At 36.2% G+C, this 27306-nt stretch overlaps 1 long non-coding RNA gene across 1 annotated transcript in view; it reads left to right on the top strand.

The window, feature by feature from the left end:
* LOC125260571 overlaps nt 1-12544 on the top strand; it is a 66641-nt gene extending 54097 nt beyond the window's left edge. Inside the window, exons 3-4 of the long non-coding RNA XR_007183074.1 lie at nt 11165-11218; nt 11748-12544. This is a non-coding gene — a long non-coding RNA (uncharacterized LOC125260571). The remainder of the gene's footprint in view (nt 1-11164; nt 11219-11747) is intronic.
* Nucleotides 12545-27306: the final 14762 nt, after the last annotated feature.

Below are 27306 nucleotides of genomic sequence, written 5' to 3'. Positions count from 1 at the left end.
GGACTGCTGCAGAGTGGACAGCTCCTGCGTATACATGCGAGGAACAACTGCAGTAGCCTATAAGCTCTAATTGGTTGCGGCTCAATCGAGGAGAGAGAGCAAGTGTGAGCACATGCTGCACGTTAATAAAGCATTGCACTTTGTCCTTTGCTGGTGTTCCCACAGGCAATGAATAGGAATGTGGTTGCACAGAAGAAATAGAGCGCAATGAATCCTACACAGTCGGGTCAATGACAAATAGAAGTGTCTTAAAAAAAGAAAAGAAAAAAAATCATTTAAAAATCTAATTATCAGAAATGTAATCTTTGTATTCATTTTAGTTTTGTATGGTTTTGAAAAACATTTTTAAGAACGATTTAAATATAGAGAGTGTAAAAATGTCATTTTACAATCTGGACTAACTTTGTCATAAAAAAAAGTTAAAACTATCTGATATTCTAAGAATTATTGACCTTGACATGAGGGTTTTGTTTATTTCCCCCGCATGGTTCTGTAGGACTATTTAAAAGATTCTTTAAAGCAACAATGTTAATTGTTTTAAAGAAATAATAATAAAAAATAAAGATTATGACAAACTACTTAAAGGGTTAGTTCACCCAAAAATGAAAATTCTGTCATTTATTACTCACCCTCATGTTGTTCCACATCTGTAAGACCTTCGTTCAACTTCAGAACACAAATTAAGATATTTTTGATAAAATCCGATGGCTCAGTGAGGCCTCCATTGCCAGCAATGTCACTGAACCTCTCAAAATCCAGCAAGCTACTAAAGACGTATTTAAAACAGTTCATGTGACTACAGTGGTTCAACCCTAATATTATAAAGTGATGAGAATACTTTTTGTGCACCAAAAAAACAAAATAACGACTTTATTCAACAATATCTAGTGAGGGGTGGAGCGCCAAAATCACATTATTTCAGTAAGCGAGGCTTTGTTACATTATAAGTGTTTCGAAATTTCAGTAGTTCACGTGACTTTGGCAGTTTGATACGTGAGCTGAACCACTGATTCGAAACAAAAGATTCGTAAAGCTTCAAAGCTTCATGAAGCAGTGTTTCGAGATCGCCCATCACTAGATATTGTTGAAAAAAGTCGTTATTTAGTTTTTTTGGTGCACAAAAAGTATTCTCGTCGCTTCATAACATTAAGGTAAGAGTAACATTTTAAACAATATCTCAATGAACACAAAAACAATTTCCAAAATGTTGAGTTTTATACAACATCTGTTTAACTTATAACATGAAAGTAAGGTTAATAATATAACTTAGAGAACAACATTTTTAGTTTTACTCAAATTAGGGTGATGCCAAAATGAGTACACCCCACTGAAAGTCTCTGAAGCAAAGCTAAATTTTAAAATACAAATGTCTAATTTAACAAGAATTCAACCACAGGTGAGTTTAATTACTCATTACACAGGTGTCCAGAAGAAAGTTGACTATAAAAGGGTGTTAAACCCCCTTCCCATTTCATGCTGTCAGCAATGGCACCACATGGAAGAGAAATGTCACAAGACCTAAAAAAGAAAATAATTTCTTTACACCAGAAAGGTGAAGGCTACAAGAAGATCAGCAAAGCCTTACATATCAGTCAGAGTACTGTAGCAAAAGTGGTACAAAAATTTTAAAAAGATGGAACTGCAACCATCTCACAGAGACGTCCAGGTCATCCACGGAAGTTAACACCTCGACAGGAGCGTCTTCTGATGAGAAGCGTTGAAGAAAATCGGCATGCAAGTTCACTGCAGTTATCTAAAGAAGTAGAAAGCCAAACTAGGGTGACTATTTCCCGTGACACAATTCAAAAACATGAATTTTAATTCATAAATTAAAAACGTTAATTTGTCAAGTGATTTTATGAATAAGTTAATAGATCCAGACAAAAAAAAAATGGTGCCATGTCACTGATGCTGAGGGTAAAACTGCAGAATCTCACATCTGCTACACCACTTGCCCAATCATGCCTAAGAGTCAAAGTCTATCCCATCCTGTCCTGTTACAAAAAGAGCTTTCCAGCTCATATCACGTCACACCACATTGCTTCATCCTTGCTATAGAGTCCCTCAACTGCTGTCACTTTTGACTGGCCCAGATTATGTGCTTTAATGGACAGTCCACAATGGATGCCTTTCTTTCAAAGCATTTGGATGCGCAGAGCAGTTATTTGGGAATTAATGGACCTAGGTGCTCCATTTCCAGCTGAAAGACAGAAGCAGGCAGATGGAATGGAATATGACTGTAGAGGTTCTCTCCAGAATGCTGATGAACATCTCCAGAGAGAGCATCTGCTCCAGCTTTTGGCCTTCACTCCACTTTAATGAACCTTAAATCAGATGCCCTATCAGCCATTTTCTCATGGAATATCACCAGTAGAAGGCATACTGTATGTTTATGAATAATTCTCTGTATAATGTTATTCAGCTGCAGACTAATAGTGAGTAGATAAGGACATTTGGCATGTCGTGACATTGGGGAAAGGTTTGAGAGCGATGTTTATTCCACCATTCAGTGTTCTTTGAAGTTGAGACACAGCTTTGCCCTTTCACTTGGACTCACATCTAAATGGGTTTTGAGAGGCCTGTGAAAGTGAAAGTCACAAAGTGATTCAAGCCTGTAAGAGGTCTAAGTGACATTTTAAGATCACATGGAGTGGACAGGGACTGAACGGCCCTGGTCACTCTGACACTGTTTGGCATAGATGTTTTGATGTTGTCATAAGATTGGAAGTGATGCTTTCCTGAGATTGAAATGCAGTCCCTAGAGTTTTTGTTATTCATGCTAAGGCATTTTCGTAAACCTCTGCATGAAAGTGCATTTAAGACGATCAGAAATATTAGAATACACTGAGGAAATATTGTGCTGATGTAAAAAGAGCAGACAAGATTTAGTGCTCACTCTACAGTGAATAAGTTTGTTCAAGTTGAACTTGAAAATATTTAACTTATTCTACATTTGTAGTCAATTCAGGTCTGTGGAAATTAAATCTCTAACTTGTAAATAACTAAGGAAAATTAGGTTTTTAACCCTTAATAACTAATAACTTATCAAACTAGCTTATTCACATCATGTAACATGAATGAAATGTCTTACCTTTTTTCACTGTTAACCAGTTTTATTTGCACTGTTATTGTTGATGTTTTTGTCAAGTTTAGTGATTTATATTGCAACACCTTAATATGTTCCACTCAAAATGCTTAATTCAAGCTGAAAGTGAAGGTCTGTCTGTGTATGGGTGGGTGTCTTCTTTCTTAAACCCACACTACCATTCAAAAGTTTGGAGTTGGTAAGAATTTTTAATAGACTGGGTAAACCCAGCCTGATCTGCCAGCGATTTGATTTCGCCCGGCAACTCAGTCTGGAAACCCGTACATTCATTTCTGTTGCATCTGTTACACTTTTGCGGGAACCAATCACAGACTGGCTTATCCACCTTGCTCGCTATTGGCGGGTACAGGGCTCTTTCTATGGCTCTGGGTGGGTATAACACGATGGCGTCTCTCACACGACCGTCAATCCAATTCCATTTAACCTCTCAACGATGCTAAATGGCTTCTTTAGTTTAGCAAACAAATCGCTTGACTGGGTGTAAATATCACTCACTTTCATGTTTTTTTGCACAACCTGCAAAAATCGCTCGATGCCATTGCTGCTTCTGCAAACTGATGATCAATGCTACAAACCAATACAAACTAACCCTGTCTGGAGTTTTCGCATCGCTCTGCAAAAGTACGTCACCCGGATCGTTGATCTGATTGGTTGAAGGACTATCCAATTGCATGAATAATGCTCGTTGATCACGCCTCTTGTGCAGTAGGAAATACATAGCAAACTCCCCAGACCAATGTTCAATTTGAAATTGAGCTTGGTCTGGTGATAGCCAGACAAAATTTTTCACGTTTTTAAAAGAAGACTGTTGCTCACCAGCTACATTTACTTGCTCAAAAATACATAAATATTATTACAATTTATAATAACTGTAAAATATATTATAATATAACAATTATAAAATAACTTATAATAACTATTTTGATATATTTTAATACGTAATTTATTCTTGTGATGTCAAAGCTGAATTTTCAGCATTCATTGTGACATGATCCTTCAAAAATCATTCTAATATGCTGATTTGCTGTTTAAGAAACATTTCTTATTATTATCAATGTTGAAAACAATGCTGCTTAAAATGTTTTTGGAAACTATGATGCTTTTAGTTGACTTAAAGCCCCCCTGTAGTCAATAATTTATCCCTTAAAACTCATCTTTGATCACCAAAATTACATATTTAAAGGTTTTTTGCCTTAAAATAGCTTGAATGTATCTCTACCCTTGCCTCATTTAATATACACGGAACTATGAATATGCTAATTAGCCCCGCCCCCACTCACGCAAGAGCACTGATGAGATCCAGTTGGTCAACTTACTGAGGTAAATACTGCACGACAACGGTATTGCTCTTTACAACGTCGGACACAAAACGGTAATTAATATGATTAGCCTTTTACTTGATTATGTTATCAAACAGCTAATAATGTGTTGCTAATGTTACACAAACCATGTTCACATTTACGAGTCAGACAGCTGCCTTAACAATCAGTGTCCTTAGAAACGCTTTGAACAACTCAGAACGTCGGTGGAGAAAGACATAGCCTAGCTATAGTTCATAAAAACATCGCAATATACAGCATACACCCGCCATAGCGCTAAATCTACACTATTTTTCATATCAACAGAAAAATATACCGGGATAACTTTCTTTTGAGACTCCCTTGCGCGATCAGTTAATGATATGCTAAAGCTCACCGGCACGTTGACGTGATTGGTTACAAAATAGTTTGTGACGTTAGAAACACCGCGGGTTTGTCTTTGGTTTACTGACAAAATACTCAGCAATGGTGTTGACTAATGAATTTGCACTTGGTTTGTCTTAAAGCATGTTAAAGAGACCAAATATGAACAACATTAAAAACTAATTCTTTTATGCATGCTTGCTGAATAAAAGTATTAATTTCTTTCTAAAAGTCAGTACTGACCTTTTGAATGTTAGTTTATATTTTAAGGTCATGGGTTAAAACAACATGCATTCAGCTCTTCACATCACTGTGCAGCTTGAATAGTGTCTTAAAGAAAAAACCTACCTTGCATCTATTAAAAATAAATGGTGTAGTTCGATTTATTACATTTTATATGATTTAAATTTCCTTAAAAAAATGTGTGCAAAAACCTTAATGAATTTTCTTGTTATTTTATTCAGTGTATGTCTAAGGTTCTTACATTGCTGTAAAGCCAGTGGTAAGTGCTGTATAAACAGCTTACCTTTTCAACATCCTGCATAAGCTCCCAGTTACCTGATTAATTCAGATACATCTCTTTCTGTGGCAGCGGCGCAATGACATTCTAAGTGAAAATGTCAAGGTCACTGTGCTGCAGAATAAAGCTTCAGTCTGTTTCTTTCATAAGACTTGTTGAAATGGCTTGGTTCGTTGCTTGGTGTCTGATGCTTTCATTCCTGATACAAAGCACCTACCTAGAGCAGACAGCACAGAATCTCTAATAACACAAGCATTTTATGGTCTCTATATTTGTTCATGTTCTGGGTTTCTTTTGGTGGACACAAATGACATCAGGTTTGCATCTAATCATTGATCAAACCTGAAGTATACACTTCTTTCTTATTCAAAAACAGATGTATAGGTGTGATTGTGTCTTGCGGAATGAGGGGCGAAGGACATTTCGTGTATCAGCAGGGAAAGGAGCAGAGGCATGCGGTGATGGACAGATCTCGCACTGGGCCTGTCAGTGGAAACATGCCTGCAGGGACACGCTGCTATAAAATGGCTCCACTCTCTTTTAACACACACCAATTTGCCAAACTCCATTTTGGAGGCAGAAGTGACATTCTCCAAACAGAAACTGGAATGGCAAAGATTAGACCGGAGAAGATGTCTATTTTAGGAGGGCTTATTGCATCTGGAACATCAATGAAAAGTCGCACAACGGCTTCCTGCCACATAAATCTGACCAAGCTTGACATCATGTGATGTTTTCTGTTTTTAAATGTCTTCGATTTAGAGTGTCTCATATTTTAACCAAAAAGTTGAGTATTTACAGTCCTACAAGAGGAGACGTGTTTAGTGTGCAGTTTTTTTTTCACCTTGTATTATGTTTCTCAGCTTACATTCCTTCTTCCCTTATGTGAGTTACACAAAATTGGTGGATATGAGCCCTGAAATTGCATTCTCTCCCTGTGATGAAAGGAGATTGCTTGCCTAGCATGCCAGTTGAGGAAAACCAGCATGCACGACAAACGCAGTTGCCAGGGGAACATTTTTCATCCTCAACTAGGGGTGCGTGAGTCAGGTTTATTACTTTTGGGAAACAGGGTCCTGCCTTTATCTTCCTGAAAAGACTCATAATTATTGCCCTGTAAATTTACGGCACATTTCTGCAGAAGGCAGAGCGCCGAGAGGCTGTCGTTCCCCTGCCCCGTAATGCCCTGTTGATAGATACGTGCCATCATCATTCAGTTGATAAGGCTGCAATTTTTCACAGGAACTGTACAGCAGAGGTCTTTTGAGAGACATTTCTCTCTTTTGTTCTTGGTGTGCGAGTGTGTGTTTGAGAAATGAGTGAGAGCTATTCAGGCTTCAAGTTCAAAGTGAGAGCTGTTACAGAGGTACTCTGAAAGGTCCATTAAACCACTTGGATGGATCATATTCATTTAGTTTGTTCAGAAATCTATTTGCAAAAGCTTCTTCTGCATTCTTTTTTTCATTAAACACTTGTTTATTATGCCTTATTATCAATTTAGGGCCAATTCACTAAACCTTTTCCCCATAACAACTTATTAAACTCTGTTCAGTCCTATTTAGTTATTAAACTGTGTCTATCAAGGACTAATCATTAATTATCCAAGTCTGCTTCTGCATTATGCTACATATACTTTTGAAAATAGATACAAATATTCTGAATCTGACTTCACTATTACAATGTGGATATTTAAGCTTATTTATGTTGTTTTTAAATGTTAAAATACTTTATTTTATCCAAATTTAATATGTATCATCATATATATTCTTTATTAGGTACACCTTGCTAGTACCGGTTGGACCCCCTTTTGCCATCAGACCTGCCTTAATTCTTCGTGGCATAGATAACAAGGTGCTGGAAACATTCCTCAGAGATTTTGGTCTAGGCAAAATCACAAATAAACATTTAAAATATGCAACTTTAACCATAGTACAGAAAAAATCAGATAAAAATCAGTAACCCTGCATGTCTGTGCTAAGGTTATTTCTAATATTTCAACTCATGTCATGACCAATTTCACAGGTAAACATGATTTCTTTAAGTATCTTTGCGAAAATAGCTGGAAGTGATATCACCATCCGTAGAGCTCAGTTCACATGGAGCTGAAATCAGCAAAGTATTTGTTGCTTGAGCTGTTAAGTTGCTCCCAGTGCTACCAGCATCGTTCCTGTGGATTCCCACTGGTAGCAACTTAAAGGTGCAGTAAGTGGTATTTGAACTATGCTGTTGGACATTGTTGATATTTGAAATCAACCCAAACAAACCCACCCCTCTCTTCATTGCTCCGCCTCCAAAACTCACACTCCAATTCAAACCACCCTGCTCTGAGTCGGTCTCGAACCCCGGCCCGATTGCTGCTGGCATGCGAGGCGAATGCACTAATGTCGCTAAGCACCTAATTCTTTAGCGGCCGTCAGTGGCCACTGTTGCACGCGCAATGCGAGTGGATGTCTGTTTATCACAGCTGATGCACAACAAAATGCTTGACGAAAAAATAAAGCGCAGATGATGAACGAATGACAAGGAAGCACAAAAAATGAACATACAGTACACACGAGTAAATAAAAAATGTTCATTGTTAGTCGCAAACAGCACAGCAGTTCCAGACAATCAAAACCCAGTGTACTCACATGATAAGCGGGATCAAAGCAGTTTTCAGGCCTTCCCTCTTAGCTCTCTCCATTGCTGGAAAGCTTTTCTAATATAACTGGGTCCTAAAGCGCTTGCCCAGCCATAAACCTTCATTCCAGTGATATTCTTTTGAGCTGATTTGTATTGTCCCATTTTTTATTCTGCAGTTTTTTTTCTTTTTTCTTATTTTCAAATCTCCCTCTTGCTCGTTCTCTCTCCTTGACTGTCATACGCCCCCTAATGCTGATTGGTTAGACGTTTGTTGTTGGACTCGGCCCGACTAACTTCCAAACAGTGAACTTGAAATATCACTGAGTCCCCATTTAAAGGGATAGTTCACCCAAAAATGAAAATTTGATGTTTATCTGCTTACCCCCAGCGCATCCAAGATGTAGGTGACTTTGTTTCTTCAGCAGAACACAAATGATGATTTTTAACTGCAACCTTTGCCGTCTGTCAGTCAAATATTGCGAGTGAATGGGAACACAATCAATAAGAGTCAAAAAAACTTGCATAGACAAATCCAAATTAAACCCTGCGGCTCGTGATGACACATTAATGTCCTAAGACACGAAACGATCGGTTTGTGCGAGAAACCGGACAGTATATAATTTTTTACCTCTACTACACCACTATGTCCAACTGCGTTCAGCACTCGGTTAGTGAGGTCTGACAACACGCTCTGACAACGGCAGTGATGTCTAGCACTCATTGAAGTATATGCGCGAGACATCACTGCCGTTGTCAGAGCGCGATCAGACCTCACTAAGCGAGTGCATAACGCAGTTGGACATAGTGGTGTATTAGAGGTAAAAAATTATATAAATACGGTTCGTTTTCTCGCACAAAACGATCGTTTCGTGTCTTAGGACATCAATGTGTCGTCTCGAGCCGCAGGTTTTAATTTGGATTTGTCTATGCATGTTTTTTCGACTCTTATTGATTGTGTTCCCATTAACTCGCATTAAAAGACTGACAGACAGCAACGGTTGGAGTTAAAAATCATCATTTGTGTTCTACTGAAGAAACAAAGTCACCTACATCTTAGATGCGCTCGGGGTAAGCAGATAAACATCAAATTTTCATTTTGGGGTGAACTATCCCTTTAACACCTCAAGTAACAAACAAAAAAATGGAAATTGTCCTCTGTGGGTAATCAGCAGCACAACACACATAACCTAGATTTTAGTCAACTGTTCAAAAATTTGTGGCCAGTTTTTTTTTTTTAAATACAAAGTTCTGTCATGAAACTCTAGATGGCACAGGCTGATAGTTCCTTGACTCAATCTGCATCATTCTCTATAGGGCACAGCTGATTGGTTCCTGCTGTTTCAGTAGCCAATAAGCTTGCTGCTCAACCTTCAAATTCTTGGTCAGCATTTGCGTTTTTTTTGTAATTTCAGCGCGTTTTCAGAAACCCTCCATCTTCCCCAGCTCCACCTGTATAGATCTGCTACGGTAATTCATGTATGCTGCTATATTGTACAGCAGCAGCATGTCTTACTTGCTCACAGCAGCATGTGATGTATGTATTTGTGTCACGATTATGTTCTGTTTGGTTAGTTTCTGTATTAGCTCTCGTTAGTCTCTATTGTTACTAATCAGTTAATCCTCGTCCAGCTGTTCCCATTTGGTTCCCTCATGTTCCTTGTGTATAATTACTTCCTGTTTGGTTCAGTTTGTTGTCGGTCATCGTCTATGTATAAGTGGTTGTGTTTACATTATTCTTCAGCGAAAGTGGATTTAATAAAGACTGTTCTGTTTATTTTCCTTCGTCGTGCGATGTATCTACATAGCCAGATTTTTACAAATGGCAGCAGCAAGTCAGCAGCAGATCTATTCCTCCAAGACCAAACATTGTCATATGTGACCCTGGACCACAAAACCAGTCATAAGTCACACGGGTATATTTATAGCAATAGCCATACAATACAATGTATGGGTCAAAATTTTCTTTTATGCCCAAAATCATTACACTCTAAAAAATGCTGGGTTAAAAACAACCCAAGTTGGGTTGAAAATGGACAAACCCAGCGATTGGGTTGTTTTAACCCAGCGGTTGGGTTAAATGTTTGCCCAACATGCTGGGCAGTTTTATTTAAACCAACTATTGTTTAAAAATTACTATATGGCTGGCTTAAAATGAACCCAAAATAGCTGGTTTATTTTTAAAATTAAAAACCAGATGCAGTTAGAGGCAACAATAATAGTCAAAAGGTGAATATTTATTAATAAGCAATTTAATAAATGTTTATTGTTTAATAATTATTAATTGAACATTAATAAATGTTCATTTCCAACATACTTTGGGTTAATTTTAATTAAGCAATACAGTAATTTTTAAACAATAGTTGAGTTAAATAAAACTACCCAGCAGGTTGGGCAAACATTTAACCCTACCGCTGGGTTAAAACAACCCAATTGCTGGGTTTGTCCATTTTTAACCCAACTTGGGTTGTTTTTAACCAAGCATTTTTTAGAGTGTAGGATATTAAGTAAAGATCATGTTTCATGAAGATATTAATTTCCTACCGTAATTATATATCTAAAATTTATGCTTGTAAGTAATATGTGTTGCTAAGGACTTCATTTGGACAATTTTAAAGGCGTTTTTCTCAATATTTTGATTTTTTTTTTGCATTATCAGATTCCAGATTTACAAATAGTTGTATCTCAGCCAAATATTGTCCTGTCCTAACAAACCATACATCAATGGAAAGCTTATTCAGCAGATGATGTATAAATCTCAGTTTCATAAAATGAACCCTTATGACTGGTTTTGTGGTCCAGGGTCACATATCCATTACCATGCCAAATTTTCCGAGAGTTGCCATGACAGAAAATTACTGTTTTTACTAGTATTTTTCTTTCAAAAACTTTAAAAAAAAAAAAAAAAAAAAAATCTTACAGACCCCAAAGCTTTGAATATGTTGAATAACAGACTGAATATTAATTTTCATATGAAAATGAAGTATCTTGCTAAAAGGCGCAATGGTGAGCAGGATAGTAATTTCAGTAACTTTCCAATTAATGGGTCATCTACTCTAAACCAAACCAGCAACTTTTGAAGTCATAGCCTAAGTCTTAAATATTTGCTTGCCACACCATTTTCAAATTATTTTTAGACTCTAAAAGTATCTTTTTGCCTTGAAGGATAATCAAAACTTTATGAAGCTCATTGGAGGTTGGCTTGTCTATGAGCATTTATTTGACTTTCTGTTTCAGCCACAGGAAACTGCAGTATTTTGACATGGATGGAGCTCTCCATGAGTGAAACAGGTAAGATGTAGCCTCTACACAGCAGGAGTTTTCAAAGAATTTTAACAACAGAAAGATAATGACCTCTCTGAACTGTACTTTGTTTTATACCATCACAATTACATTAGTGCTGAATAGAAAGATGGGAGCCCTTTATCTTTAATTATCCCTTTAAGTTGAGTGGATCATTCCACTGGCCAGATTGTTCAGGACTCGATTAGGATCTCGGCCAAGACATTAGCCACAAATATGGACCTGCTTCACCCACCGACCTGGATTCATTATCTGATAACTGCATCTTTTTCGACACTGTTTACAAATCAAGGGCATGTTCTTCATCATTCAGACGCCATTAAATTCACTTTTGTCCAGTTTCTATAGTGAACCTGGCTTTTTAAAGAGCACGAGGACAGGCGTTCATTTCATAGTTGAGTGCTCAGTGAGGGGCGATGGCTCTCTGGATGCCTCTGTCTGTCTTCATTCAGTGTTATGTATTCAGAGAGCAGTCGTGTAACGTGTGCTAATGTTCTATTCATACTCTTGAATACAGGATCACGCATCCTCATCATCTCATAGCCGTTGCTGACACAACCTGTATGACATGCGCTGTTGGTCAGGTGAGATATTATCCTAAAGGGAGCGTCCATGAAGTCCATACATCGCATAATGAAGGTGAAGGGACCCGAAATGTCATCTATCTAACTAAATCATTCACAACACGCAGTACTGGTAGGAAGTTTGCCATACAAACTTTGCCCTATATAGGCTACCTGTGATCCCATTAGAAACAATGCAACATTGGATGATAAATGAGGTAATTTCAAATTGTGCATGATTTCCAACAAAAAGAGCCAATTTGACAAAGAAGATAGGAGATAGGAGAGCTAATCTGTTCCCTCTCCTCAAAATGATTCATTCACTGAAGAACACTTGAAATGTGTAACAATCATCTTGTTTCCACAGAGCTGGCTGTACAGTTTTGTGTAATTGACTGAATAGTTTTAGTTTCAGAGATAGGTTTCATGAAAAACACCTTTTTGCAACCATAATGATTTGAGAGCAAAGGCATATTAAAATTAGAGAAGATCTCCTTCTCAAGTTTCCCCCTTCTGTTTCTATTGACGTAAGCACTATAAAAATAAAGAATGCAAAGGTTGTACTACTTTGTTTGATATACTTGGATTGGAAATGTTATTGTCCATAATGTAAATAGCCTAATAATGTAAGAATTGTGAAAAAGTACTTGCACAAATGTGTACAATTACAATACATCATTATTAATACAGTATAATGTAGTGCATGAACTAGTGCATTGCACTGAAAAAAAAAAACTTTGAAAAAGTAAATTCAAAGAAATGGCAAGTAACATGAAATTTTGAATTAGAAAGACTGAAATAGTATTTTCTTGTCAAACGTACTCTAATATTTGTTTTATCTACAACTTTTAATAGTGTTATTAAATAATTACAGAAAAAATATCAGAATTCATTGTTTGGTTTAACTATTTTTAAAAATGTAAGTTAGATTTTGATACTTAAAGGGTTAGTTCACCCAAAAATGAAAATTCTGTCATTTATTACTCACTCTCATGCCGTTCCACACCCATAAGACCTTCATTAATCTTCGGAACACAAATTAAGATAGTTTAGTTGAAATCTGATGGCTCCGTGAGGCCTTCATATAGGGAGCAATGACATTTCCTCTCTCAAGATCCATAAAGGTACTAAAAACATATTTAAATCGGTTCATGTGAGTACAGTGGTTCAATATTAATATTATAAAGTGACGAGAATATTTTTGGAGCGCCAAAAAAACAAAATAACGACTTATTTAGTGATGGCCGATTTCAAAACACTGCTTCATGAAGCATTGGAGCATAAATGAATCAGTGTGTCGAATCATGATTCAAATCGCGTGTCAAACTGCCAACGGCTGAAATCACGTGACTTTGGCGCTCCGAACAGCAGATTCGATACACTGATTCATCTGTGCTCCGATGCTTCCTGAAGCAGTGTTTTGAAGTCGGCCATCACTAAATAAGTCATTTAGTTTATTTAGGTTTTTTTTGGCGCTCCAAAAATATTCTTGTCGCTTTATAATATTAATATTGAACCACTGTACTCACATGAACCGATTTAAATATGTTTTAGTACCTTTATGGATCTTGAGAGAGGAAGTGTCATTGCTCCCTATGCAGGCCTCACGGAGCCATCGGATTTCAACTAAAATATCTTTATTTGTGTTCCGAAGATTAACAAAGGTCTTATGGGTGTGGAACGGCATGAGGGTGAGTAATAAATGACAGAATTTTCATTTTTGGGTGAACTAACCCTTTAATGAACACAAATAATAATCTACAGATATATACCAATCAGTTTGTTAATTAACCATTAAGATCATTTGCATTCAGTGATGGTCAGATGTATTAAAATTAATGAGAACATATGTACATGGAAAGTTTGTGAGTTACATTATGAAAGGGTGCTACTTTAGTAAAGCCGGGTTCACACTGTACAATTTAAAATAGTCCTTTATAATAGTCCTTTAACAATTGTTGCTTGTCAGACTGGATGAACAAGATCCCCACTGTGAGCCATTAATGTCTGACTGTATGGCAGTCAAAATGCTTTTAAAATGGACGCACACAAGAAGACTCATCCGGAGTTCATAACGTACAGTGACTGTGAGCTGCATTTACATGTGGGTTATGGTGGCTAACAAACAAAAACAATCTCTTGCATTAATTGGGGTGAAAAAAACAAAGACGTGTGGAGCAAGTGGTGGTTTGTTGTTGTCTCACTAACTGCATCATCAGGTTCTGGGCTTCTATAGGTTTTTGATTTGACGGTTGTTGTAGGAGAAGCCACACTGCAGGACTGTGCGTGAAAGCTTCTGACACTTCATTCTTATCGAGTATCTTCAACAGTGTGTAGCTTTAGCCATGTTAGCCGTGCAGCACACTATCAAACTCATTCAGAATCGAATGTTTGCAAACATCCTCAAAATACATACTTACGTGATCTGATATGCTGCATCACGAACAGTTTGTAATAATCCATTTTGAGAGTTATATTTGCTGTGTGAGCTTCTCCCGTATTGTTTATGCCTCCGTGTATTGGAATCGAGAGCTTGGGGGTGGGGAGCAAGAGATCATTTGCATTTAAAGGTACACACACCAAATCAGCGTATTTTTTTCTCTCACCCAAAAATAGGCAGTTAAAACATGGTATAATAAAAAAAATCCATGGTGTATTTTGAGCTGAAACTTCACAGACACATTCTGGGGACACCTGAGGCTTATATTACATCTTGTTAAAAGGGACATAATAGGTCACCTTTAAATGAAAGATATGTCTAGATAAAACACTATAGTGAAAAATTGCTTTTGTCATCATTTTGCGTAAATCAAACTCAGTTCCTGCTTCAATCTTAATCAAGCACACCTGATCCAGCTAATCAAGTCCTTCAGTCTTATTTGAAAACTACAGGTATGTTTGTCAGAGCAGGTTTGGACCTAAACTCTGCAGGACTGTGGCGCTCCAGTCAAATGAAAATATGCCTCAACATTTAAAAAAATCTGCATTTTTGATGATCATTTGAGAGATTTTAGTCTCTCGTAAAACTACTGTAAATATTAACTCACTGTATTCCTCCTTCAGCAGTGTATCTCATTGTCTCAGGACAGTCTACATGCATGTTCATGTCTGTTATGTTAGCCCTAAGTATGCTGATGGGTGTTTTGAGGCTTACTGGCATGTCCTGTATCAGATTCATCTGACTCAGACTCTTTTGCATAATTGAGCTTCTGTTTGAATAGATTTCAATATATTAAAATTGATTGGACACACAAGTGTTATAAACTAGAGCAAAAGTGTTTTATATTCAGCTGCAGGTTTTCAAGCTGGTCTCTAAGGTGATTATCAATGCCATCCGATATTATTATGAGTTTTATTTCAGTTGAGATGTGTGGAAGAGATGTGTGAATGCTGTTCGAGAGAAAAGGTGTAACAGACAGACAGATGCAGATAATTGAACTGATCTCTGGGGGCAATTCAGGCGCAAAACAAAAGTCACGTTAAACGTTAAGTGCACAAATATGCAGAACTGTGATTCAGGATCACCCTCCATCCCCAGATTAGTAACTAATTCATCAGAGATGTGGCTTTGATATGAATCATCAAGACAGGTTTGAAAAATGCCCATGTAAACTTTACTTCAGTTACGACATTAGCCTATGCATAATTTACCATGAACTTTGGAAAGGGATGGTTTGGTATTCCAAAGAAGAGTTGTATAACAGACTGGCCGTAATGCATTTAATAGCTGCTCTTACAGCCGGAGTTTCTTGCTCTCGAGGGGAAGTTTGAGAGAACTGCACCCTGCTGTAGGAATAGAACGAGGCTGAGTTTGGCTCTCCTTTGGGCTCTCTACATGAAACTGCTTTGTTAATGAAGTCTCGCTGACTACATCCCAGACTATCACTATGCTTGTGTTCTGTGGTAATGATGTCTTTGAAATACTAACCATTTGACTGAGGCTGATATGAATGGATAAAGACAGTTTGTGCTCCATGGAGCTGACTCACAGCTGGGGATGAGTATTCGTAAGCTCTATAATTTGGCTCAAAATGGTAGAAAACTTCACCAGTTGCTGAAATTAAAATTGCATTTCATTTCATGCAAGCCAGTAATACACACTGACATTTTATGCTGATATGTTCTCATTAACTAAGTAGGATTTTCAGTGTTCACGTTTCCAGTTGCTCATGGACATTAAATATACAGTTGCAAGAAAAGGTATGTGAAACACTTGCAGAATCTGTGAAAATGTTAATAATTTTAACAAAATAAGAGAGATAATACAAAATGCATGTTGTTTTTTATTTAGTACTGTCCTGAGTAAGATATTTTACATAAAAGATGTTTACATATAATCCACAAGACAAAAAAATAGCTGAATTTATTAAAATAACCCCATTCATAAGTATGTGAACCATTGATTCTTAATATTGTGTGTGGTTACCTGGATGATCTACGACTTTTTTTGTTTTGTGATGGTTGTTCATGAGTCTCTTGTTTGTCCTGAGCAGTTAAACTGAGCTCTGTTCTTCAGAAAAATCTTCCAGGTCCTGCAGATTCTTCAGTTTTCCAGCATCTTTTGCATATTTGAACCCTTTACAGCAGTGACTGAATGATTTTGAGATCCATCTTTTCACACTGAGGACAACTACTGAAAGAAGTTCAAACATTCACTGATGCTCCAGAGAAAAACACGATGCATTAAGAGCCGGGGGGTGAAAACATTTTGAATTTGAAGATCAAGGTAAATTGTATTTAATTTGTCTTCCGGGAAACATGCAAGTATCTTCTGTTGCTTCCAAAGGGCAGTACTAAATGAAAAAAAAAATTTATATTCAAGCGAAATAAGAAAAATTTGGACCTCTTCATCGTGTTCAAAAGTTTTCACCCCCGACTCTTAATGCATCGTGTTTCCTTCTGGAGCATCAGTGAATGTTTGAACCTCTTTCAATAGTTGTGTTTGAGTCCCTCAGTTGTCCTCCATGTGAAAAGATTGATCTGAGAATCATACACTGCTGGAAAGGGTTCAAATAAGCAAAAGATGCTGGAAAACTGAAGAATCTGCAGGACCTGGAGATTTTTTCTGAAGAACAGAGCTCAGGACAAACATGAATAACCATCACAAAACAACCAAAAACAGTTGTGGATCATCCAGGTAACCACACACAGTATTAAGAATCAATGGTTCACAAACTTTTGAACTTGGTCATTTTAATAAATGCATCTATTATTTTGTCTTATGGATTATATGTAAACATCTTTTATGTAAAATATCTCACTCAGGACAGTGCTAAATAAAAAATAACATGCATTTTGTATGATCTCTCTTATTTTGTTAAAATTTTGCACATTTTTACAGATTCTGCAAGTGGTTCACATACTTTTTCTTGCAACTGTACAAGGTAATTATTTTACAGGTAGAGATGGCCAGACTGAAAATGTGTGTGAAAGACCTTGAGAGGTGAATTAAATGTTCATTTATAACCCAAGGTTAGTTTAAAATGCAACATATATGCCTAAGCATGTAACATATCTTGTATAGCTGCTCATACAACATTCACTTAGAGCTCAAACAGTATACTGCAATGTCAAGGCCATGTGTTTGATTCCCAGAGAATGTGTTAACTGTATATCATGAATTCTATGTAAGTCACTTTAGAATAAAGCGTCTTTCAAATATCGTTAATGTAATCTAGAGAAAGCTTTGACACCTTTGAGAATCTGTTGTTTTCAGAGCTCATGTCAAACTGGCCAAGTCTGGTTTTTAACCCAGCATTTTTTACAGTGTAGGTTCAGTTTTAATGAAATTTACTAAGCATGCATGTGTAATGCAAAAAGAGAGATTTAATTGTTTAATTGCAGTTAATTGTTTTTGATTGGCCTAATTAGCCAATCCTGCCTAAGAAATTCATTCTATTCATAGAACACATGTCATATTTAATGGTGTCTAATGATTTGTAGATTACATTTAATAGATTACACTTTCATAAAATCATTTGTAATTGGCGTGTCTTTATTAACTCTTGTGTTCACGTTGCAATTACACTGTTTTGACCTGCAGTTGTCAAAATGGTGAGTCATTTTGCAAATAAATTGATTCAATTTATTCAGAGTTTCGAAATGCATTGATTCACCCATCACTAATGTAAACATGCACTCGCCATACGTTTCGAAGCCTTTTTAGCATCTTGCGTGTGAGTGCCACTTTTAAAAACACTTCTAGAGACCCAGCTTTCCTTTCCAATCTGCTACGCTTGGTTCCATGTCACTTTTTAAACACTTTTTTGCAACAACACATTTATTTATTTATTTAAACATCCTTAAACATTACCCCACCTGTTATTGGTTGAACAAAGAGATAGTCCCGCCTCCAGCCCCATGCCATTGGCTGAGCCAATATTACCTTACAGCTGTTTTGTATATTTAAACAAAACATTATTTTTATTAATCCACAGTGCTTACAGACTCTGTATAGTCAGCTGAGATATGAGAAAGTTTCGTGCTTCACTTTTAAACTTTTTTTTTTACGTTTAATTTATATGCCATGGGAAATCTATGCTTCTGAGTTGATGCTTCTATCTCTTGCCTTATAGAGCAGACAGACATGCCTCACTGTGTCTAATTTTTTTTTCTGTTTTCTTTCTATGTCAGTTTTTTCCCTCTAATATCTCTCTTTTCCTCACTTTCTCTCAAACCCTCCAGTGAATCGGGGCTGGAGCTGGCATCTCTCTCTCCCAGTGGACCTGTCAATGGTGTGGCTGCCTATCTACTGTCTTAAAGTTGGCATGTCTGGAAACAGAAATTACTATTTCTTTTCTTCCCTATTTTGACATATATATGCTTGAAATGGTTTCTCGAACGAGGAAACAGGTCTTGATTGTTTGTTGGAATTGATTGGATGGTTGGATTGTCGTTATTTGCTAATTACTGTGATCTTGTGAGTGGCAGGATGCAGGAAGAGAGAGATTATTGTCCAGTCATTGCGTTACGGTTCGTACGTCATCAGTGAAGAGATGTTGTTGTGAGGTTGAGGGGAAGTTAATGTTCTTGATTAAAGATTGCGAGCGCATGTAAATTAAAAAAATAATGATGTACTTGGATAAAGCATTTATAATAAACACTGCAAGATTCAGTAAAAAAACAAGAATTGTCTATTTTGATTTCATGGTTATTTTAATAGAGATTTGAGCCATATTCCAAAACAAAGTATGTACACAGTTAAATCATTTACTGTATAATAATAAACACTGCAATATCCAATACAAATAATAATATACGTGGATAAATCATTTATAACAAACACTACAATATTCCATCAAAAAATAATGATGTACGCACATATATATCATGTACAGTACAGTCCAAAAGTTTGGAACCACTAAGATTTTTTATGTTTTTAAAAGAAGTTTCGTCTGCTCACCAAGGCTACATTTATTTAATTAAAAATACAGTAAAAAACAGTAATATTGTGAAATATTATTACAATTTAAAAAAACTGTGTACTATTTAAATATATTTGACAAAGTAATTTATTCCTGTGATGCAAAGCTGAATTTTCAGCATCGTTACTCCAGTCTTCAGTGTCACATGATCCTTCAGAAATCATTCTAATATGCTGATTTGCTGCTCAATAAACATTTATGATTATTTTCAATGTTGAAAACAGTTGTGTACTTTTTTTTTCAGGATTCCTTGATGAATAGAAAGTTCAAAAGAACAGCATTTATCTGAAATACAAAGCTTCTGTAGCATTATACACTACCGTTCAAAAGTTTGGGGTCAGTAAGAATTTTTATTTTTATTTTTTTGAAAAGAAAATAAAGAAATGAATACTTTTATTCATCAAGGATGCATTAAATCAATCAAAAGTGGCAGTAAAGACATTTATAATGTTACAAAAGATTAGATTTCAGATAAACACTGTTCTTTTCTATTCATCAAATAATCCTGAAAAAAAATATTGTACACAAATATTTTGTACAATTGTACACATTAAATGTTTCTTGAGCAGCAGATCAGCATATTAGAATGATTTCTGAAGGATCATGTGACACTGAAGACTGGAGTAATGATGCTGAAAATTCAGCTTTGCCATCACAGGAATAAATTACTTTGTGAAATATATTCAAATAGAAAACAGTTATTTTAAATTGTAATAATATTTCACAATATTACTGTTTTTACTGTATTTTTAATTAAATACATGTAGCCTTGGTGAGCAGACGAAACTTCTTTTAAAAACATTAAAAATCTTAGTGGTTCCAAACTTTTGGTCTGTACTGTACATTCAAACCAAAAATTATTCAGACATTTTTGATATATTTTTACTAGTGGGTGCAGGACACTATAGTTAATTTATGTAAGTGAGGATAGCGAAATAAAGTAAACTGTGAAATATTATACCCAAAAATTCTTCATACAGTGGACTACCAGTAAAACTGATTAAAAATTTGGAACCAAAAATTATTCAGACACTTTGACCTGACCATGTTTAATTTTTTCTGATACAGTTTAACTCTGAGATCTTGTCATATTTTATTAGCATTTTAAACTATAGTGAATAAACTGTATTAATGAATGAAATGTTCAAGGTGTCTGAATATATTTTGGTTTGACTGTATAATAAACACTGCAATATCAATTAAAAATAATGATGCACGGATAAATAATTTATAACAAACACTGCGATATTCCATAAAAATAATGATGTACATAGATTTATCATATATGATTAACACTGCAATATTCTATAAAAAATGATCTACACAGATAATTTATAATAATAAATACTGCAATATTGCATAAAAAATAAGGATGTACATGGATAAATAATTTATTATAAACACTGCAATATTCCATAAAAAATAAGGATGTACATGGATAAATAATTTATAATAAGCACTAAAATATTCCATAAAAAATTCTACACAGATAAATAATTTATAATAAACACTACAATATTCCATAAAAATAATGATAGACTTGGATAAACATAACAAACACTACAATTTTCCTTTAAAAATAACAAAAATGTTTGATTTTTGATTTCATGGTGACTTTAATAGAGATTTGAGCCTCACGCGGATCAGATAAGATCCTCTAAATGAGAAAATAAGAAGTGAAATGAAAAGAATTAAAAGAAGTGAATTTTCTCCCAGTTTGAAATGCCTTTTCAGTCGTGATGACCTTAAAACACAGTTTCTATAATTTCCTGCACATTGCCGTGTCTGAAAGTCAATTGTAAAGAAATGACTCCCACCATGGCGCAGTTGTGATGCCGTTCCCCTTCGAGATCATTCTGTCGTGTTTGGGAGACACATACTTCAGATGCAAAGCTTTTCTAGCAGCAGTATTGTGAGGATGTCAGTGTCTGACCCTCATGAGAGGCTGTTACTGTGTTCTGATTAAATCGGATAACCTCTATCAGCTTTATGGTCGTGCTACAATGAAGTGGTGGATGAGGTCAGAAGTCAGTGTGTGTTGCTAAAGGAGTGCTGGATCTTCATCACTCTCTCACAGCTACGATTACAGGCTGTTTCAAAGGCCATCCTGAAAACGATATACTCTCTGGCCTCTCAGGGACACAACTGGCTCTTTATGGTGTGCTGAACACCTTGTAAATATAAAATGAATCCCATTGCTGCCTACATAACAGTGTGGTATTAAAGTCACGGGAGGTGATTCTTTATGTGGTCCGTGTATGTTTGTTATCCTGCAAGCTAGTGTGAGCATTCAAATCAACATGCAAGTTTACAAAGGGCCATATAGAACATGTGTGTGTCATTACAGACATGAATAATAGCTCTATTTGAGAATACGCTTGTAAAGACGGAAAGTCGTGGGAATATTTGTTCTGCCGTGGCTAGTTGGAGGCCTGCGGTGTTGATTTGTTTTCTCTAGCATCGGCAGCATTAGTGGATTCCCTCTTCTGTCTCAAAGCCTCAAGTGGGCACAAATACATACACAGATACAGGATTACCGTCCCTCAGCACAAAGACTGCTACTGTAGCCTGCACTCAACAGATAAAACCAGCACAATGCCTCTAATAGGTCCCAGAAAGACTCCATATCTAATGTTTCAGACAAACGTATTTGTTTTCATGAAGGATAAAACGTAAATGAGCAGTGTCAGGCTGGGTTACGGTATTGTCGGATGTGAAAGGTATTGTAAATGTGGGATTGAGTGATAATGCTCATATTCAAACCAGCCAATGGTCCTAGACATGTGAGATCATTGGGACTCTTTAGATTTAATGACTGGGAATCATCCTTTCACTGTTTCTTCAGTGGGCGCGGTCGTCCCTTGAAGATTTCTGGAGTGTTTTTCTAGAGTTTCCCAAAGTTTTTTTTGTTTTATTTGCTTTTGGAGGAAGGATGCTGTTGTCATTGCAGCTTTCTCTGGAGATTAAGGATTGAACGTCTCAGTGGGACGTCGCTGTGCTATTTAATTACAAACACACAATTCAGAAAGCGCTTTCTGTTCGTGTGCTTCCTATGTTTGTAAAATGACTCGACAAATATAATTTGTCACTTTTTGCAGTATATATACATTAAAAAAAGATTAGGGCTAGCAACATTTTTAATGTTTTTGAAAAAAAATCTCTTATTAAGGCTGCATTTGTTTGATCAGAAATATGAATTATTGAAAATTATTAAACAAATGTTTTCTATTCAAATACAGTTTAAGGTGTAATTTATTCCTGTGATGTCAAAGCTGAATTTTCAGCATCATTTCTCCAGTCTTCAGTATCACATGATCCTTCAGAAATCATTCTAATATGCTAATTTGATGCTCAAGAAACATTTCTTGTTAGGCCTATTATAAATGATGAAAACTTGTGTTGCTTAATATTTTTGTGGAAATGGTGATATTTTTCAAGATTCTTTGATGAATAGAAATTTCAATAATTAAAAATAGAAATATTTTGTTACATTACAAAATTTCTGTCAATTTTGATCAATGCATCCTTGCTGAATAAAAGTCTTAAAGGGTTAGTTCACCCAAAAATGAAAATTCTGTCATCGATACTCACCCTCATGTCATTCCAAACACGCAAGATTTTCGATCATCTTCGGAACACAAATGAAGATCATTTTGATGAAATCTGAGAGTTTCCTGTCCCTCCATAAACAGCCTATGCAATTGCAAATTTTGACACTTTAAAAAGTTCATAAAGAGATCGTAAAACTAATCCATATGAATTGAGTGGTTTAGTCCAAATTTAAAATAACGAGTTTCCGTAGCGACAGCCATGCACATTCGACATACGTCCAAAAAGCGGTAACTTCCGCGACGTAGTACACAATGCCATGATGTTCTATACTACGCCATGTTGTACTACGCTATGTCCTATGCTATAATGTGTTGTACGTCATGTCATTGTGTACTAAGTCGTGGAAGTGAACTCTTTTTGGATGTACGTCGAATGCGTATGGCTGTTGCACCGGAAGCTTGTTAAATTAGTTTATTACACAAACGCATCGATTCGCTTCAGAAGGCCTTTATTGACCCCCTGGAGTCGTATGGAATCATTTTTTTATGGATGGATGCTTTTTTTTTTTTGTCTTCAAAATTTGTGGTACCATTCACAACCATTGGAGGACTAAGGATATTTTTAAATAAATCTCCGATTGTGTTCATCTGAAAGAAGATAGTCATATACACCTAGGATGGCTTGAGGGTGAGTAAATCATGGAATAATTTTCATTTTTGGGTAAACTATCCCTTTAAAGGGGTTACATGTAGAATTCAGAAACCCTTGTTATTAGTGACACCGGTGGCCATTAAGTGAACTGCAGCCAGCAACTTATTGCTCGCGCACACATAACATACAAGAGACCGAACGTGATTCAATGCCCCAATATACTCACAGCCAGTGTTGGGGAAAGTTACTTTTAAAAGTAATGCATTACTCCCTAAAAAAGTAACTAATTGTGTCACTTTTTATGAAAAGTAACACGTTATGTTACTTTTGAGTTACTTTTTCTCACCTGGGCTGGGCTTGATTGTTTGTTTTTTAATTACAACAAAAAAAGTTATATTTTTGGCAAATGTAAAGACCCTTTCACACCGAAAGTGAAATGAATAAGCCTCAGGCTGATGGAAATGCATATTTACGCCTGTACAGTAGAGGGCGCAGCTCAAACAAACCTTTCAGCTGTGCTGCCATTCTGGTTTGAAGAAGAATACAACACTCTTATTTCAAAATCTAAAGTAATTTTTGCTTATTAGTACATTGAACTGGATCATCAAAGGTCAGCAGCAAAGACATTGGCTAATAAAGTGAGATTAAATACATGAAGTATATTTGTGTAATTTAATATAGTTAATTATTACAGGTTTGCATACAATTCTGAATTGGCATCTCACTGTTTATTCATTTTGAGGAATACAATGTTTTCGTGCATGTGAGATGAGTAAATGCATGTTCACGTTTAGTCTAGAACTACAAATAACCATCATGTTCACAGCGCACACAACACCTCTGCACTTTATTTTTCTCAACATGGGGACAGGAGAGCTTTCAGTCAATAAATGTGAAAAACTTGCATTACTTATTTGAAAAAGTAATTTAGATATTTTGTAAATTGAAAAAGTAATGCATTACTTTACTAGATACTTGAAAAAGTAATCTGATTACATAACTGAAGTTACTTGTAATGCGTTACCCCCAACACTGCTCACGGTGAAGTTTTTTTTTTTTCGTTCTTTGCTTAAAAGTAAAAAGAATTTGAAAATAGTACATTTGCATTGATATAGTGTTAACGTCCAGATGCCGTCCACCCTGATGAGAACAACGGTTGTAGATGTAAATATATGCTGAACACTTTCCACTTTCCACAAAAATGACAGCGGTGAGAAAACAGCAGTTAAGAAAGCATCTGATCATAGCGATGTGGAGATGTTTGCACCAGCTCTGCAATTCAGCACCAGCATCATGTTAATAGATCATTAAAATTACACTGTTATGATAGTTTTATTATAAAGTATATTTGATACTATAGACTATATAGATCTGGCTATGTGAGACTATTTGACTTAATCCCTTTGCTTTGCTTGACACATTGACAATACAGTACAGAATAGCTCTTTCAGCATTATCATGATGATCATTGTATAAGCATTCATTTCACGTGTTATTGAACGGAAGAGAGGCTCTCAGGGGGCGTGTAAATGTCACATTTTGATTTTCCCAGCAAAAACGACCAGAGTCCTTCACATAAAAATTAGCCTACAGGCTTGATAACCTAGGAAGTCAAGGAAGGTCTCATTTAAGTTTCGTTAAAAGCTGTTTACACATTGACAATAAAAAAAGCGATTAATACAGTAAAGTTCTTACGCCTCTTTAAAAAAAATCTATAAACCCCAAAGTGTTTATATATTGCTTGAAAAAAGGAATCTTATTTTTAGGATCATTATGATTTCTGAGCTCATTTCCATCCAAATTCTCATTACCATAATGAGACAAAAAGTCTCATTCTCAGTACTGTAATGTGAAAGAACAACGGACTAGTTGAAGAGAAAATAATTGGGATGTGTTGACACTACAAAAAAAAAAAAAAAAAAAAAAAATCCTGATGGTCCTTAAATACGCTTTATTTTCCATACATTTATGGTTTTTGATTCACCCAGTAACACTAATAAAAGCTACTGATATCTCACTGGTATGTCAGTACTACAAGTTTTAGCATGTTTATGTTTTAGTAAAGAAAAGAGGTCGGTCTGACTGACCCAGATAAATGACAACCAGCTCACATTCTCTCCTCCTCTTTTCTGCATCTGTCCCCATCTCCAAAAGACTCCCAGCCTATATCCCTTGTATTTTCTTTGGAGCACTTCAAGGAGCACACAGCAGGCTAGACGTGGCTTCATGGGGATCTACATTGATAAAATCAACATGAAGCAATGTCTTTTCTATATCTTGGGGGATTTTTAGAGACAGCTTGTTATCCAAATGATGCATGTACATGCTGTCAATGCATGTCTCTAAACAGCAATCAGGTTGTGGCGTGTTTGTGCAGTCTGCCCCCTAGAGGCTCAAAAAAAAAGTGGCCCTGTGTTCTGATTACACCCAAGCCCTCATATTTACACAGTCCGGAGGGATTAAATTGTCCCGAGCACATTAATAATGCATATTGATGAATCAGTCTAGTTAGTGTGCTCTTGAAACCTCTAGGTGATTCTAGGCAAAACCTATTAGTTGCTTTGGGAACAAGGACCAGGGCTTCTCTGTCTTTAACCTTGTCTTCTCCGATGTTTGTCCTCTGTGGAAGGCAGCGCTCCGTTGTTAATAGTGAAAGTAATTTTCCTGACAGTGCAAAGATCTATGGGATGACAGCAAGTGTCCATCAAAGCTGTCCTAACTCACGGCCCCCTGATAGATGCATGACATGATGGAGCAGATGCTGGGCAACACATCAGAGTGAAGTGAGACAACACAGTGACACTCAATAAACATCTCCCATGATTCAAACCACTCGCCACGTATGGCCTCCCTCAATCTGATGTTTGATCTAACATCTGTTTCACCACACACTTGAGAAAGTCAAGTGAAATGCTTGTTTGAAACATATCATATTCATATGGTTTGGTACAGCTCATCTGTGCTTCTTGCATTGTATAATCAAAAATTGAATTTACCTCGGCATAGTTGAATAACAAGAGTTCAGTACATGGAAATGACATACAGTGAGTCTCAAACACCATTGTTTCCTCTTTCTTGTGTAAATCTCATTTGTATAAAAAAACCTCCGAAGAACAGGCGCTGCATAGAATCGGTGCATAGTTAATGATGCCCCAAAATAGGCAGTTTAAAAATTTTTTTTTTTTTTAAATCTATGGGGTATTTTGAGCTGAAACTTTACAGACACATTCAGGGGACACCTTAGACTTATATTACATCTTGTAAAAACTGGTTCTAGGGCACCTTTAAGGTTTTTATTCGTCACACACAGTTATATACACAATCCAACTTGCCATGAAATGTCAACCTGGTGAGCTATTTAGACTGTATTAAATATAAAACTAGCCTTGTAGATAAAATGGACAAATATGTTACAGGATTAGTTCACTTTCAAATGAAAATTACACCATGATTTACTCACCCTCAAGCCAGATGTATATGACTTTCTTCTTTCTGATGAACACAATCAGAGTTATATTAATAAATGCATCCGAGCTTTATAATGGCAGTAGGCGTTACCAAATGAGTATGAGCTGAAGAAAGTGTCTCCATCCACATCCATCTATCATAAACGTACTCTGAAGGGTTAATAAAGGAGTTCTGAAGCAAGCGTGCATTTGTGTAAAAAAAAATAAAAATCCATATTTAACAAGTTATGGTCTGGCGGAAGCTTGATATTTTACTTTATAACTTGTTAAATATGGATTTGTTTTTACACAAACGCATCTTTTCACTTCAGAAGGCCTTTATTAACCCCCTGGAGCCTTGTGGAGCACATGTTTATGATGGATGGATGTGGATGGAGACACTTTCTTCAGCACATACTCATTGATATCGCTCATTGCCA

The sequence above is a fragment of the Megalobrama amblycephala genome, linkage group LG24 (assembly GCF_018812025.1).
Source record: "Megalobrama amblycephala isolate DHTTF-2021 linkage group LG24, ASM1881202v1, whole genome shotgun sequence".
Lineage (NCBI taxonomy): Eukaryota > Metazoa > Chordata > Actinopteri > Cypriniformes > Xenocyprididae > Megalobrama > Megalobrama amblycephala.
This window is presented reverse-complemented; position numbering and strand designations above follow the sequence as displayed.